Here is a 12349-nt window from a genome sequence, read left to right on the forward strand (position 1 = left end):
CACTCATGCACCACACCCCTTCACTCCCTTTCTCTCCCCCAGCTCCTTCCCTCTCACTCTGCAGCCCATCCACTCACTCTCTCCTCCTACTTCACCCCTCCCCAAATCCCCTAATTTATTCTTGGCCCCTTCACTTCTCATTGACACCCTACAACACCTCTTATGCTCTCATTAACTCTTGCCCCATCACCTTACCTCTCTCACGTATTCATTCCCCCCCCTTACTACCCCACCTGTTCATTTGCTGTCCCCTTGTTCCCATTCTCTTACTCATTTACCATTCCCTCACACCTTTTGATCACTTTCTTCTTTTCCATCTGCTCACTCCCTCTTACCTACCTTGTCCTCTGTATACTCTCCCTCCCCCATCCCTGCTTGGCTTGGTAAGGAGACATTGGCAGTACAGCACCTCAGGATGCATCCTCTTCTGCTGCCTGGGGCTGGTGTCACTTTTAATATTTTGTGACTCAAAGCGCAATACTCTGGGCCAAGAAGCAGAGTAGGAGGATATGACCTGAACCACAGCAAGGCCACTGTGCTCATGAGAAACCAGGAATGTTTTGGGTGAGGAAAGGCAGAAACGGAGCCAGGTTGACGGCGCGGGGGGAGAGAGAGCGGACTTCTGCCGGCACTGGCGCACATTTTCAATGCAACACATTGAGAAAAAAAATAGGCGCCGGAGCTGGCAGAACTCCGTTTGGGGGAGCGTCCGCTCCCCTGGCACCCCCCCTGGCTACGCCACTGAGGAGAGGGGAGACACACAGGGCAGCCACCACCAAAACTGTTAGACTCCAGCTCTCAGTCTTCCACAGCAATTGAATTCCATAGATAGGACTGGATTTTGTAGCCCTTCCTGCAACCATGGAATTGCAGGAGACTGGGAGCCCTGGATATCAGGATATAATATATTTAATCTCACAGGAGATACCTCTTATTCTGTGAAAGGATGAGAAAAACCTGTGCTCCCTATCTCATGATGAGTAGCAGCCATCTTACACAATGAAGCATTTTTTTTTTTTAATATAAGGCCTATTGTACAATGCATTACAAATTCTCATTTAAAAATCTATTTACAGCATTTGATTTATTTGGATTTGAAAGGCCAAGTGAATCCTGATGATTTCATTAGGCATATTAAAACAATAGTTGTTTCTCAGCTTTGTAAGCACATTTTAATTTCAGACACCCAAGTTTTAACACTAATTAAAGGTCTGATTCACCAAGGTTTTTCTCCCACTCTGTATCTGTGAGGATAAAGCTTAGTCAAGAGATAAATGTCATGGAGCTGAAGCCTTCCATTTGTCTGTATTCCTTCCTTCCTGGTGCAGCAGTGACACCATGGGGGAAAAGTCAGTACTGTGTCTGAGACATACTTTATTAGCATGTATTGAGTCAAGGAGATTTTGCTAGAAAAGGGATAACAAAAATGAATATTGCAGGCTGAAAGGAAGCAGAGCTGCCGAGTTACCCATTCCAGAAGGGAGACTTGTTGACCAGTCCTGGATTTCTGCCAGCCTCATCAATGGTGCATTATGGGACCTGCTCAGTGTGCAGAAGCGGCTAAGAAAGCAAATAGAATGTTAGGTATTATTAGGAAAGGAATGGAAATAAATATGAGGACGTTATAATGCCTTTGTATCGCACCATGGTGCGACTGCACCTTGAATATTGTGTTAAATTCTGGTCACTGCATCTAAAAAAAGATATAGTGGAATTAGAAAAGATACAGAGAAGGGCGACGAAAATGATAAAAGGGATGGGACGACTTCCCTATGAGGAAAGGCTAAAGTGGCTAGGGCTCTTCAGCTTGGAGAAAAGACAGCTAAGGGGAGGTATGATAGAGGTCTATAAAATAATGAGTGGAGTGGAATGGGTAGACGTGAAGTGTCTGTTTATTCTTTCCAAAAATACTAGGACTAGGGGGCACGCAATGAAACTACAAAGTAGTAAATTTAAAACAAATCGGAGAAAATATTTCTTCACTGAACGTGTAATTAAAGCCTGGAATTCATTGCCAGAGAATGTAGAGAATAAGTAAAATCCACCACTTATTTCTAGAATAAACAGCATAAAATGTATTGTACTGTTTTGGGATCTTGCCAGGTACTTGTGACCTGGATTGGCCACTGTTGGAAACAGGATGCTGGGCTTGATGGACTTTTGGTCTGTCCCAGTATGGCAATACTTATGTACTTACGTATTTCCATGGATAGAATCACGGACTACAAATAGTACACTTCTTTGGGGTATAAGTTTAAAACCAGAACTGGCCAAAAAGTCTCCTTCCTGGAATGGGTAATTTGGCAGCTCTGGGTCAGCTGTTTAGGAGCAGGCATTGATAGCTCTGGTGTAGACTTTTAGTTAGGGGAGTTGCAGAAGAGCCTAAATTACCCACTTCAAGGAGAGAAATTGTAGGCCAGTCCTGAATTTCTCTTGCAGTGGCCCTGTAGTATTAGGCCCCCTAGGCAGATATTCACCCCTCTGTTTACTAAGCTGCACTAGCGGCTGGCATGCGCTAATGCCGACACTACCTATTCACTTTGAATGGGCTGTGTCGGCATTGTCAAGCGGCAGCCTCTAGCACAGCTTAGTAAACAGGGAAGTCAGTGCTTTGCCCTCTCCACTCCCCCCAATTAACTTTCAGACTGATTATAGGCCACTCCTTCTTCCCCTACATATAATTAACGCATTTATTTATTTATTTATTCATGGCTTGATATACCACTTTACTGGCACAGATCAAAGCAGTTTACAAGTAAAATAAAAAGCAAAGCAAAGAACTACAGTAATCAAATAGGAAAGTAAAGCATGCATACAAAAACACCACACATATAATAAACATCCTGCAAAACTGGCAGTCATACATACTCTCTCCCATATTCCAGAGCCTAAGAGAGCCACCTCACTCATTGGAATATGAACATTTATATTGTGTATTAATATGAATATGAATTATACATGCATGCTGATTTATTATATTTAAAAAGATAGGACAAAAAAGGGGTCCAGTTACTAAGCTGCGGTAAAAAATGGCTTTAGTCATTCTTATGCAGGGTTTTCCTGTGCACTAAAGCCATTTTTACCGTAGTGCACGGCCATTAAAAAAAATTACTGCACGAACACTTACTGCCACCTATTTTGTAGGCGCTAAGGGCTCACACTGTATATTCCTGCACTAACCAGTTAGCATGTGCTAATGTAGATGTGTTAACCGTTTAGCGCAGGAATTCTCACTGTCCACCTCCTGAATTGGCGCCGGGAGCAAGAGAGGTCTACAGCTGTGCCGTGCAGGAAGGAGGGGGCTCTTTCCTACCCCGTAGAGGACACTAGACCACCAGAGCACTACAATAAGGTACAGGAGGGGAGGGGAAGGGAGGTGTAGTGAATGGAATCATGTGGGTGGAGGGAGGCTGGAAAATTGGGGAGGGGATATACACGAGGGGAGAGAGAGGGAATCTGGCTTTCTTTGGGGGGGGGGTCAAAGTGACAGGAGGTAGATGGGGGTGTGACAGGGCCGTGGTGGGGTGTGACAGGGGTGGGTTGAGTGCAGCAGGGGACAGGGCATGTGTCCTCTTTTTCCTTAGGGCAAATATGGTAACGCTAACCTCGCCTCTTGTGAGCTTCCCGTCTCTGCAAGTCTGACCACTTCTGTCCCTGTCACCTATACCTCTTGTCTTCCTCTTGTTAATATGAAATAAACATAAACACATCTTTGCCAGCTTGAAAGCCTCTATTTATTAATTTAGAAGACTGGCTATTGGAAGCCAAAATATGGTACACACGTAGAATAGTGTGACACTATAATCTTGTCTTAAACATTCTGCTAGGCTTGGTACATTTATATAGGACTTACAAACAAGCATCTGTAAATTTTAATTAAAGCAGAAAGGCTACTATCTTATCAGTCATTTTCTCTTTAAAATGCATTCTCTGTCACATACATCTTCTCCTTCTTACAGAATGCTGTGGCTGAGTCAGAAACACCAATTCCCTTGCTGACTTAAGCTAAAAGCAGTTTTATCTATTTATGTAATACTTCTAGCTCACAATTAACCCTTGCTTTACCTGTGGGCACTGGAGTCCAGATTCATATTTCCCTGCAGTTCAAACAGCTCCTGAACTATAGGGAAAGGAGAAGAGAAGCAGGAGCACCTTGGACGTGTTAACCATGTGCTGACTGGCTGAGTGATAGAGGGAAGGGGCAGCACTAACAGCTCACTGGCCCTGGAAGTGGTAACTAGTGGGATGAGTAGTTGGAGGCACCATGAATATCATCAGGACTCAGAATGGCATTTCTTTCTTTTGTCAGATCAAATGGCAGCAGCTGCTGGGTATTTTGGGTAGCAGGATGTGTTAGTGCCACCCACCAACATTTACCATTAATTTTCCTAATGGTATATTTATGTTTATTAGTGCTTGATATACCATCTTTCAAAGCATGAATCAAAGTGGTTTTCAAAAAGGTTAAACAATTGTCATGGCTGCACTGGCCATGAATTCCTGACATCCCCCTCCTGATGCATATTTGCCATGCTGATTGCAATGATAGAAGCAGGGACATAAGTACATAAGTAATGCCATACTGGGAAAAGACCAAGGGTCCATCAAGCCCAGCATCCTGTCCACGACAGCGGCCAATCCAGGCCAAGGGCACCTGGCAAGCTTCCCAAACGTACAAACATTCTATACATGTTATTCCTGGAATTGTGGATTTTTCCCAAGTCCATTTAGTAGCGGTTTATGGACTTGTCCTTTAGGAAACTGTCCAACCCCTTTTTAAACTCTGCTAAGCTAACCACCTTCACCACTTTCTCTGGCAACGAATTCCAGAGTTTAATTATACGTTGGGTGAAGAAAAATTATCTCCGATTTGTTTTAAATTTACTACACTGTAGTTTCATCGCATGCCCCCTAGTCCTAGTATTTTTGGAAAGCGTGAACAGACGCTTCACATCCACCTGTTCCACTCCACTCATTATTTTATATACCTCTATCATGTCTCCCCTCAGCCTTCTCTTCTCCAAGCTGAAAAGCCCTAGCCTCCTTAGTCTTTCTTCATAGGGAAGTCGTGCCATCCCCGCTATCATTTTAGTCGCCCTTCGCTGCACCTTTTCCAATTCTACTATATCTTTCTTGAGATGCGGCGACCAGAATTGAACACAATACTCAAGGTGCGGTCGCACCATGGAGCGATACAACAGCATTATAACATCCTCACACCTGTTTTCCATACCTTTCCTAATAATACCCAACATTCTATTCGCTTTCCTAGCCGCAGCAGCACACTGAGCAGAAAGTTTCAGTGTATTATTGACGACGACACCCAGATCCCTTTCTTGGTCCGTAACTCCTAACATGGAACCTTGCATGACGTAGCTATAATTCAGGTTCTTTTTTCCCACATGCATCACCTTGCACTTGCTCACATTAAACGTCATCTGCCATTTAGCTGCCCAGTCTCCCAGTCTCATAAGGTCCTCTTGTAATTTTTCACAATCCTGTCGCGATTTAACAACTTTGAATAACTTTGTGTCATCAGCAAATTTAATTACCTCGCTAGTTACTCCCATCTCTAAATCATTTATAAATATATTAAAAAGCAGCGGTCCTAGCGCAGACCCCTGAGGAACCCCACTAACTACCCTTCTCCATTGTGAATACTGCCCATTTAACCCCACTCTCTGTTTCCTATCCTTCAACCAGTTTTTAATCCACAATAGGACATTTCCTCCTATCCCATGACCCTCCAATTTCCTCTGTAGCCTTTCATGAGGTACCTTGTCAAACGCCTTTTGAAAATCCAGATACACAATATCAACCGGTTCCCCTTTGTCCACATGTTTGTTTACTCCTTCAAAGAATTGAAGTAAATTGGTCAGGCAAGATTTCCCCACACAAAAGCCGTGCTGACTTGGTCTCAGTAATCCATGTCCTCGGATGTGCTCTGTAATTTTGTTTTTAATAATAGCCTCTACCATTTTCCCTGGCACTGACGTCAGACTCACCGGTCTATAATTTCCCGGATCTCCCCTGGAGCCTTTTTAAAAAATGGGCGTTACATTGGCCACCCTCCAATCTTCCGGTACCACGCTTGATCTTAAGGATAAGTTGCATATCACTAGCAGTAGCTCCGCAAGCTCATTTTTCAGTTCTATCAGTACTCTAGGATGAATACCATCCGGTCCAGGAGATTTGATACTCTTCAGTTTGCTGAACTGCCCCATTACGTCCTCCAGGTTTACCGTGAAGTCAGTAAGTTTCTCTGACTCGTCTGCTTGAAATACCATTTCCGACACTGGTATCCCACCCAAATCTTCCTCGGTGAAGACCGAAGCAAAGAATTCATTCAGTCTCTCCGCTACGTCTTTGTCTTCCTTGATCGCCCCTTTTACCCCTCGGTCATCCAGCGGCCCAACCGATTCTTTTGCCGGCTTCCTGCTTTTAATATACTGAAAAAAATTTTTACTATGTTTTTTTGCCTCTAATGCTATCTTTTTTTCGTAATCCCTCTTGGCCTTCTTTATCTGCGCCTTGCATTTGCTTTGACACTCCTTATGCTGCTTCTTGTTATTTTCAGACGGTTCCTTCTTCCATTTTCTGAAGGCATTTCTTTTAGACCTGATAGCTTCCTTCACCTCACTTTTCAACCAGGCCGGCTGTCTTTTGGTCTTCCGTCTTTCTTTTCTAATTCGCAGAATATGTATGGCCTGGGCCTCCAGGATAGTATTTTTGAACAGCGACCATGCCTGTTGTACAGTTTTTACTCTCTCAGTTGCCCCCCTAAGTTTTTTTTTTACCGTTCTTCTCATTTTATCATAGTCTCCTTTTTTAAAGTTAAACGCTAATGTATTTGACTTACTGTGTACAGTTACTTCAAGGTCGATATCAAAACTGATCATATTATGATCACTGTTATCAAGCGGCCCCAGTACCATAACGTCCCTCACCAGATCATGCGCTCCACTAAGGACCAAGTCTAGAATTTTTCCTTCTCTCGTTGGCTCCTGCACCAGCTGCTCCATAAAGCTGTCCTTGATTTCATCAAGGAATTGTACCTCTGTAGCGTGTCCCGATGTTACATTTACCCAGTCTATATTTGGATAATTGAAGTCACCCATTATTATCACATTGCCCATGTTGTTTGCGTCTGGGATGTTAATTCAAGGCAACTTGACCCCTAGCAGTAGAATTGCAAGACTGCCACTAGGGGGGTCATTAGTACCATTTTGAACCCAGCACCAGCAGGTGCAGAAGCTACTGAGGTTTGCTCTTGCCCTGTACCCACTAAATCCCAGAGATTAGTAAATATGTGTCCAGGGGGAGGGCCTATGGGAAGGTGAGGGGGCTTGGGATGAGATGGGGCCTCTTTGGGGGGGGGGTCAAATATTGGGGAGACATGGGGAGGGGTATCAGATATCGGGGGAGGCATGGGGGTAGTGGGCTAACACACCTAGTCCCTTTAAGATGTGGCCCAGCAACTTTGGGCTGCAACTTTGTGGCCCGATGCTCCCAGGAAGTATGAATAGCACAGCTTGTGAGGTTGATCACAATCTATTCATATAACACAAGAGTGACTATCCTGCAGTAAGGAAATACTGCAGGCTGGTCACTCCCATGGGAAATTAAAGTGTGCTAAAGCAGGGCTTTTTTGAGGGGGTACTAAGTACCAGCACCTTTTCCATTGTCTGCTAAAATTGACCCATGTACTCCACGTTTTAATAAAAGAGCTCAGGCTCTACACACCAATTCTGCCTTGCCATAGATTCTGTGACTGGTTGCAGAGGACCTGGCTATTGTGGGGTGGGTCCTTCAGCGATCACCCCACCCCTGAAGGGTGGCCTAGCATTTGAGTACTGGCACCTTTTTTGCTAGAAAAAAATGCACTGGGTAAAAGCCTGACTTTTACCATTCCTTAATAACAAACCTCTCAAGTGCATAGGTGCCTCGCAAAAGAGGCTTGGGGAGGCTGTCTCCCTAAACTCAATCTCCTCAAATTAAAACTGGCAGCACATAGGTGCCAGCACTTTTCCCTCTTCCCTTCATTACCTCTCCCTGCAGTCCGTCCTCCCAACCTGCCTTGATTGCTGCCAGTAGCAATAACAAAGTGATTAAAACAGGCTGCTTCAGGACCTTCCCCTGTGATACACTCCACTCACAGGAAGTGGCAACAGAGGAGGCAGGGCGCATTACAGGGAAGGCCCTGAAGCAGCCTGTTTTAATTGCTACAATATTTTACTGGCAGCGATCAAGACAAGTTGGGAGAACAGACCACAGGGAAGGGGAATGAAGGGGTATAGACAGTCTCTGGATCCAAGGTTAGGGAGAATGAGATGTGTTGCTTGACCTGGGGGTTGGGGGTGAAAGGGGAAAATAGGGAGAGGTGCTGCTTGACCCAGGGGGTGGAAGGGTAAGACAGGGAGAGAAGCTGCTGAACCTGGGTAGGGGGAAGGTGAAACGCACAGAAAGAGAGAAGTGCTGCTGGACCTGGGGGAGAGGAGTGGAAGGGAAAGACAGCTAGAGGTGTTGCTGGACCCATGGGGTGTGGAAGGGAAAGACACGTAGAGGGGGGGTGAGTGGAAGGGACAGAAAGTGATGGATATGGAGATTTGCTGCTGGACCCGGGGGAGGGTAGAGAGGAAGGGATGGACAGGGAGAGATATTGTTGGACCCAGAGGGGAGGAGGAAGGGATGAACGGGAAAAGGTGCTGCTGTACCCAAGAGGAAAGAGGATTGGAGGAATAAGGAGAGATGCTTATGGACCTGGTGGGGGAGGAGAAGGAAGGGATGCACAGGGAGAGGTGCCTTTACCCATGGTGAGGGAGATAGAAAACTGGACCAGCAAGGGAGGAGTCAAGGGGGATAGAGAGAGAGAGAGAGAGAGAGAGAGAGATAGACCAGATTGGGGGAGGGGAAGAGAGAGGGAGGGATGCTGGATAGGAGGGAGAGAGAGAGATTGGATCAAGGAGGAAGGGGCAGATCATGAGAGAGGGTCTGCAGGAAGAGATACTGACCCAAAGGTGGGGGTGTGTGAAAGGAAGGGAATAGGGGAGTGATAAGGGAGCCAGAGATGACATGCTTGACATGGAGGGAGCATAGGGACAGAGGGGGCAGTGCTGGATGAAAAGAGGATGGGAACACAGGAACAATTCTGGACACTGGGGAGGAGATAGGGGGAGGGATAGGGACAGAGGGGCAGATTCTCAACAGGGCAAGACCTTGACACAGACGGAAGATGCTGAGTATAGGGGGATGATAGGGATAGGGACACGAGATAGATAGGGAAGCAGAGGGAAGATGGATAGTGGACAAGAAGAGAGAAGAAACATCAAATGGACAGGAGACCCTGGAAAAGGTAGAAAAAAAAAGAAAAAAGCAGAAAGGAGACACTGAGCTTAAAGCAAAAGATAAAATGCATAGACCACACAGGAAGAAAAGTATTTTATTCAGAATTTATTAATTTGGAATATGTCTGCTATGGGGAATGTGCATCTCTGATATCTTGTATTTCCAGTTTCTGTTTCTCTAGTATTACAAGTGGGATGTGTAGTATTGCTGTACATGCAGTGTCTGACTTCTTGAGGTTTCCATTTCTGCTTTTTGCCTTCATATCTTTATTAGGGCCAGATGCTCAAAACTACGCCGCTGTTTGCAACAGCACCAGAGAAATACCGCCCAGTCAGCGCATCTGAACAGGTCCATCATGCTGTCCGTTACAGCCCCAGAGGTCAGATGTCAGCTTAGACTTTGGTCTGGTTCTCTGGGTTTCTTTTTCTGGTCAGTCCTGGGTCCACTTCTTAGAGCCAGTGGGTTTTGTAGCACAATAATACAACACACAAGTGTGGCTTGGCAAAAGGTATCTTATCTGGAAATAGACTGACAACACATAGGGCACAAATATGATACAACACTACTTCTGTGTGTCTCAGGGTCTGCCTGTTTCTCTGATTCTGTGTGTGAATGGGAGTCTGTCCTCTCTTGGCTGAGGAGGGAGATGTGTGTGGAATGGCTGCAGATAGGAAGGGGTGTGTCCTTCTCTTTGTCCCTCTCTGGGTTTAAATAACTGAATTCCTTTTCCACACACCAGCCTGTGATATAATTTGGTTAGTTTTACCAAGGAGGTGTGAATTCCTATGAAGGCACAATTTATGGAGACAGTGGTTTATTTCTGTTATTTTCCTGTGAACTGATTCTGGTCTGTTTTATTGCTCGGAAACACAGGTGTTGAAACATCCAGAGGCAGGAAACATCCTGTACTGACATTCCCGGGAATCAGACTAGGAGAGGGAAGAGAATGTAACAGCTGCTCTCCCAGAGGCCTTAGGACCTTGCACAACATAAAGTAATGTTGACAAATGCTAATGACGTGCAAATTTAAGTGGGGTCACGCGTTGATGAGAGAGTTTTCGGAGCATAAAGGGGAGGATTGTGCCTGGACATGCACTCAAGAACTGTGCGTTAAGCACAGCTCTTGAGTGCATGCCCAGACAAGAGCCCTGACCTATCAAATGAAAGCCCTTGTGGTCCGATGGACCCCAGACCCCCTCAAACGCATAAGGGCCTGGTGGTCTGGTGGACCCCAGACACGTAAGAAACTCCCTTACATGGTAGTTAAGCTCCACTGGCATCGCACAGTGGAAACAAAATGGTCTAATTAACAACACAGAAGCCCAGAGCACATGTATTCCACATACTAACAAAGGTGGAAAGAAGAGCAAATGACAGCCAGTGTAGCTAAAAGGTGAAGTGAGACTATTAGAGCAACAAGCGCTTCCTTCAAAGAATGGAAAAAGGATCTGGATGAAGAAAATAAGAAGCAACATAAGCAGTATCATGCTAGATGCAAAGCATTGATAAAGAAGGCTAAAAAGAGTATATGAAGAAAAACTTGCCACAGAGACAAAAACTCATTCCAGGTACATCAGAAGCAGAAGCCTCTGAGGGAATCTGTGGGACTGTTAGATCATGAAGGAGCAAAAGAGTCACTCAGGGAGGACAAAGCCATAGCGGAGATTGAATGAATTCTTTGCTTCGGTCATTACAGTTTGTGACGACGGCGGCAGCAGCTAAGAAAGCAAATAGAATGTTAGGTATTATTAGGAAAGGAATGGAAAACAAAATGAGGATGTTATAATACCTTTGTATCGCTCCATGGTGCAACCACACCTCGAATACCTTCTGCAATTCTAGTTACTGCATTTCAAAAAAGATATAGTGCAATTAGAAAAGTTACAGAGAAGGGCGACAAAAATGACAAAGTGATGGAACGACTTCCCTATGAGAAAAGGCTAAAGTGGTTATGGTTCTTCAGCTTGGAGAAAAGACGGCTGAAGGGAGATATGATAGAGGTCTATAAAATGAACGGAGTGGAATGGGTAGATGTGAATTGTTTGTTTACTTTCTCCAAAAATTCTAGGACTAGGGGGGCATGCAATGAAGCTACAAAGTAGTAAATTTAAAACAAATCAGAGAAAATATTTTTTTTTCACCCAGGGCAACACCATTTTGAGGAGGCAGCCAGCAGGAGGTAGGAGGGGGTTGGGGGCACCACTAGACCACCAGGGCTAGCTCTTGGGGGGGGGGGGTTGGGGTCCTGGCCAGGGGTCCCACTGGATCACCAGGGTGTTATTTATTTTTGCGTGGTTACATCTTTGGGGGAGTGGGGGGGGCATGGGGTCTACTGGTCCACCAGGCCCTTATGTGTTTGGGGGGGGGGTGGGGGAACTGGGATCCACTGGTCCACCAGGCCCTTAAGTGTTTGGGGGTTTGGGGTCCACCGGACCACCAGGGCTTTTAGATTTGACAGGAGGGAGGTCATCCCCTCACCACGGTTCAGCAAACCTTAACGCGGGCTCCGAGCTGGCTTAAGGTTTTCTGCAGGAAAAGTGCCCTTGTTTGGCACGATGCTTGCTGAGCATTGGGGAGGAATAGAGGATGACCTCTTTTGCATGCACTTGCCTGCTCATTGCACTCAGAACTGGCAGGAAAAGATGACTGAGGGAAGGTATGATAGAGGTATATAAAATACTGAGTGAAGTGAAACGGGTAGTCGTGAATCACTTGTTTACTCTTTCCAAAAATACTAGGACTAGGGGGTATGAAATGAATCTACTAAGTAGTAAATTTAAAACAAATCGGAGAAAATATTTCTTCACTCAACATGTAATTAAAGCCTGGAATTTGTTACCAGAGAATGTGGTAAAAGCAGTTAGCTTAGCGGGGTTTTAAAAAGTTTGGATTGCTTCATAAAAGAAAAGTCCATAAGCCATTGTTAAAATGGACGGGGAAAATCCACTGCTTATTTCTAGGATAAGCAGCATAAAATGTATTGTACTGTTTTGGGATCTTGCCA

The sequence above is a fragment of the Microcaecilia unicolor genome, chromosome 2 (genome assembly GCF_901765095.1).
Source record: "Microcaecilia unicolor chromosome 2, aMicUni1.1, whole genome shotgun sequence".
NCBI classification, from domain to species: Eukaryota; Metazoa; Chordata; class Amphibia; order Gymnophiona; family Siphonopidae; genus Microcaecilia; species Microcaecilia unicolor.